The sequence below is a fragment of the Sapajus apella genome, unplaced genomic scaffold (genome assembly GCF_009761245.1).
Source record: "Sapajus apella isolate SASKATOON/1434 unplaced genomic scaffold, GSC_monkey_1.0 scaffold92, whole genome shotgun sequence".
Taxonomy (NCBI): Eukaryota; Metazoa; Chordata; class Mammalia; order Primates; family Cebidae; genus Sapajus; species Sapajus apella.
The window spans coordinates 1,023,900-1,028,970 of record NW_022437032.1 but is presented as its reverse complement, the minus strand read 5'-3'; the positions used below and the strand labels follow the sequence as shown (position 1 = coordinate 1,028,970).

General features: G+C 37.9%; 1 non-coding gene across 1 annotated transcript; it reads right to left on the bottom strand.

Annotated features, from left to right (window-relative positions):
* Positions 1-3,880: 3,880 nt before the first annotated feature.
* On the bottom strand, positions 3,881-4,005 carry LOC116535232. Its single transcript, XR_004262109.1, has one exon. It is a non-coding gene; the product is annotated as a U4atac minor spliceosomal RNA (small nuclear RNA).
* Positions 4,006-5,071: the final 1,066 nt, after the last annotated feature.

Genomic DNA, 5,071 nt, shown 5'->3' with positions numbered 1-5,071 from the left:
TAAATAAGTTTCTGAGGTTTACCCTTTATCTACGGAATAAAGCAAATTTGCAGGCATTTTTTCTGATGAACCATGAAAGCTTTAGTCAGAATTTGAACTAGTGGCTCCAGGGACTTGCAATATCATTAAGTCAGATTTAAGTCTCCTTAAGCCAGATGCTTAATCCATTAAGTTGAGTCTTTAGTTTGCTAAGCTACCTTTCTGTGCCTGCTTAGGGAAATTATATCTGTTTGCTCCCAAAGGTTTTCCTGAAGGCAAAGCCAAATGGAAGTCAGATGCCATTACAACCTGCTGCAGAAAGAGCATGGATTCTGTGCTTCTGGTGGCATTTAGTGTGGTGAAGTCTTGATGGGAGTGGTGGTTGCTTGGAGTTAGATTTGGTGCACGTTGTTGTTACATGCATGTTATATTGTAGAGCTATATTGTCCATTGGATATGGATTGGAGGGAAGAGGAAGAAACAAGAATACTTTTAGTTTTTGGCCTTCAGAAATCATTATTCAACCAACATACAAACTCTTCTCCCCCAAGACTTTAGGCATTTTGTAATTAATTTTTTTGACTAATAGGTGGTGTTTATGAATTTGTATGGTCGTACAGAGAAGTATCAGAAACTCAGACCCTTTCAGGGGATCCTGCGATTAACATATGTGAATGAAGCAGTCAGCTATATTAAAATATATCCATTGTCTTTTAAGCACAGTATCATCATTTTTAATCACATCACCTTAAGCACAGTGCCTTCTTCCCGTCAATGAAAGCTTGCTTGTCAATTTTGGGCTACAAACCCTAAGTTTCTGGCTTTGATTCCTCACACTTTTGATTCTTTATTAACTGTGTGACCTTGAGCTATCCTAAGTCCTAATTTCTTCATCTGTGAAGAAGAGATGATAATTTCTTTCTCACAGTGTCATTGCATAGATTCAATGAGATGGGGTTTGCCAAATGCTTAGCACAGGACCTGGCCAGTGATAGGAACTTGATAAATGGTAAACTTTTATTGTTTTCATCAATGTTCATCTTGATTATTGTATTACATTTATATTTAAAATTTTTCTATATATTATGATTTTTTGACATCTTAGAAAACCTTTCTGTTTAGGGAGATACGACCTGCCCAGGGCCAGCCAATTCTTAGAGATAGCAATTCTCAGCCAGGAACATATCTTTGATAGGTGAATGTTGTCAATTCAGATGGTTTGTACATCCTGGGAGGCAATATTCTTCTCCTTAGTCATGCCAGGGACATGTACCAACAGCTAGGGATGACCCTTATACCTTAGGAACCACTAATATTACTCAAACCAGCTGATCCAAAGCTTTATGCTACCCCGCCCTGCCTTTCCCACAGAAATCCCCATCAAGGCTCTGTTGGCTTCCCCCAAGCTCCCTCTTCTCTTCTGTTTCCCTAGTGTCTTTCCCATGTGGTTCGTCAAGGTGTGTGATACGTCCTGTTTCTAGGACCTGTGAATATAGTGAAATTTGTTTTCCTGAGCCTCTCCTGTCTTCCCACCTGTGGCTGCACCTGACCAACCATCATATAAAACAGTACAAAACAACAATTCACTAAGTTGTAAAGGAAAAATCTGTACTTCAATGAGACTCATTCATTACCCAGAGTACATCCTTTTGGGTTATCTGATTCTGATTCTGTGGGAGCTATTACACAATTCTATAAGTTGTGGATAACTGTTAGAAATGTAAAATAATTCTTGTCTATAGACATGTAAATCTCCTCTTCTTTCACCAACAAAAGCTAGTTTTGTTACTGATTTGAATATTCATTTTAAAACTACTCCATACATACGTGTGCTTTTTTGATTTCTCCATGGATCTGGGTTATAACATTTGCCTGGTTTCCTTATTTAATCGATGAATATTGGATAAAATCTTTAATGTGGGTTAATATTATATCTGTATGAGATTCATAATTTTACCTGGTTTTGAAATTTTTAATGGTTTAGAATACCATTCAAAGGACTGTGAATAAGGAAAAAGGACTTAAAAGACCTGATGGAGATGTAGATATGCTTAGATATGTAAAGTGAAATTCCAGTAATAGGTTCTGTATGATTAAGTTCTAAAATGAATGGAAATAAAATGTGAGGTTAAGGAACAGCTCTGCTCTGGTGTCAATAGGGTGTATTTCACTAAGGAGGTTACTGGGTAGATTAACGTTCTTGGGATTTCTTTCTTACCTCGTTAATTCATGAAAGTAAATGAAGACCCTTGCCTCAAATGAGAACAGTTATTCAGAGCTTGCTATTTCAGCAAGGGAATCACTGTCATCACTTCTGTTGTGGCAGAAACTGAAAGGCAGGCAGAGAAATGGGTCAGGTGTCTAATGGAGTAAGGAGAAGACCCTGATCCAAATATGTTTGTAAAAGAACCTACTTGTAGGCAGCCTAATTGGTAGCTTACATGATTGGTTAGCGGTGCATGTTTGGCTTTCTCTGGTTGATCATATGTTGAAAGCAGGGCTGAATATTGGGATGTTTTTGGGTTATTTATCAAGTCTTGGCCATTTTGGATTGATTACTGCAAGGGTTATTGTTTGGCTTCTTGGGCTGTTTGGTGCATACAAGTCTGACTTCCTGGACTGGTTACGATAGATAACAGGTTGGTTTCCTCGGCTGATTGTTGCTGGTTGTGGGTCAGAGTTGCATTTTGATAGATAGTCTGGCCAGTATTCACTTGTATATTCAGTCTCTTCACTTGAGAGTACTAAGTCAGTGAATAGAGGAAAAAATATTTATTATTCATAGTATAATTCTTCCCAGGATGAACCTATAATATTAGCGGCGCTTTACTTGTTGAGAGCAAGTGTGTTTCTATGTCCCCAGCAATGGCTATATCTTACTAATCTTGCCATTCTTTGTCACAAAAGGCCTAAAATATGTTAGGGGCACAGAATATATTTATGGAGTAAATGAAGAAAATACATATATTAAATTCTCTGGTAGAAGACAAATGCTTTACTAATTTGGACTCAATTGCCAGTGATAGAAACACAACTAAAAATGAATTAAGAGGGTAACTTGCGGGCACACAGAATTTTTAAAAACTCCAGGCTCAATTCTGTTTGAGGGCTTGCATCATTTCATCAAGCTTGACTTTGTCTCCCCTCTCTTCACAATTTTTTTCTACATCTCATCTCTCTTGTTCACTCTAGTGTAATTTTATTATCAAGTATTATCTAGCTTGTGGCAGTAAGATTCTTGCCTTGTCTCCAAAACTTTTAACTGCTATTGTTATTCTACTTGGGGCTGCATACATTTTTGTGGAAGGAAGAAGGTAAGTAATAAGAAAGAAAGAAGGGAAAATGAGATGGGAGGAGGCTGGGTAGAAAAAGAAAATATGTTAAATTTTCTAATAGATGCATCATACACAGGGTAGGTACATTTATGGAAAACAGCTCTAGAATTGAGGTTGCAAGTGAGTGCTAAGGTGACCTTTTACAAATTATTATTTTTCTTTTGTAAAGACTTGTATCTAGTTGGGCATGGTGGCGCAAGCCTGTAATCCCAGCTACTCAGGAGGGTGAGGCAGGAGAATTGCTTGAACCCAGGAGGCAGAGGTTGCGGTGGGCCGAGATCGCGCCATTGCACTCCAGCCTGGGTAACGAGCGAAACTCCGTCTAAAAAAAAAAAAAAAAAAAAAAAAAGACTTGTACCTATAGCTGGAACTTTTCATTAAGGACTTATTCATTGGTGCCTTGCTGAGAAAATGATAAATGTGGTCTCAGGGTGTTGATCCGTTACTTGATGGGTTGTCATGCTGAGATTCTAGGATTAGCTTTGAATCTAATGGCTCTAGCGGGAAGTTCTGATTTGTTTATTATTTTTTAATTATTTTACTTCATCAAAAAGAAGTTTTTCTTTTTTTCCAAAAATTACACCGAGGTGTAGCGAAGCTCTAGTTGAGGCAAGTGCGTTAGGTAGGGTTGGCAGGACTGCTCTTACTGTGCACTCATTGGACAGTAGCACAACCCCAGGGAAAGAATGGTGGCTTCTCTGTTGAGTTTGGACAGTACCGTAGGACAGCATCTGAGATCTGCAGAGCAGAGCTGCACAGGCACATGAAGAGCAAATGTTCTTCACGAGGCTTCAGAGGCCAATAAAGGCTTGTTTCAAGTCGTCCTCATCTTCAGCAATGAATTCCAAATCATTTCCTACCCTATTACAAATACTTGCCTACAATATCCTTTGGTGAATAATAGTGCAATTCAAATGACATCTAATCAGAACATCGTCTTCATAATTGATCTGATATTCACAGGGTCTTTTTTTTTTTTTTTAAATCTTTGAGGATGTTTTGTAGCAAGGACTCTGCCTATCAGTTTGAATTAAATAGGAGGAATGGAAATATCAGCGCTTAGATAACAATGGATTTAAAATCAGAAAGTAGATATAATGCAAATGATGGCTTATTTTTAATTTGTGCCTCTGAGAAAAAGATTTTTATCATGGTGCAAACAAAACTTGTGTAAGTTATTAAATGCATTATTTAAAACTGGATTGTTTTCTCTTAATGAATTACAAACATGTGTATTTGCGGATGATATTTTGCCTGAAAAGTTTTAAATAGGAGTTGTACATTGTTTTTCCTCTTTCTTTATTGTTCAAGTGAAGATTCTCATGGCATGCATGCAAGAATTTGTGGAAGTTTGGTTGTGATCTGCATTTTGTTTTAATTAATTACTCCTTTTATGTAGAAAGTAGCAGACACTTGGACCCTCATAGATTTTGTAAGTGATTGATAGAGATGCCAGTGTTTTTTGTTTAAATGGTTCTTTATTCCCCTCTGTGATAGTGTAGATGATAAGATGGGACTCAGGACTGCTCTGAGACATTGGCTGCAACAGGGACATAGCATTGATGATAGCAAGATGGTAAACCCGCTTCCAGTGCCCTGAGCATGTTTCTCTGTTGTTCTCTTCCATGTTTAACAATGCCAGAAGGGAGATGATTTGGGCTTGCTTAGAAGAGAGACAGAAAAGAAGGAAGGCAGGCAAACACACACACACACACACACACACACACACACACACACACACACACGAGTTAGGTAGA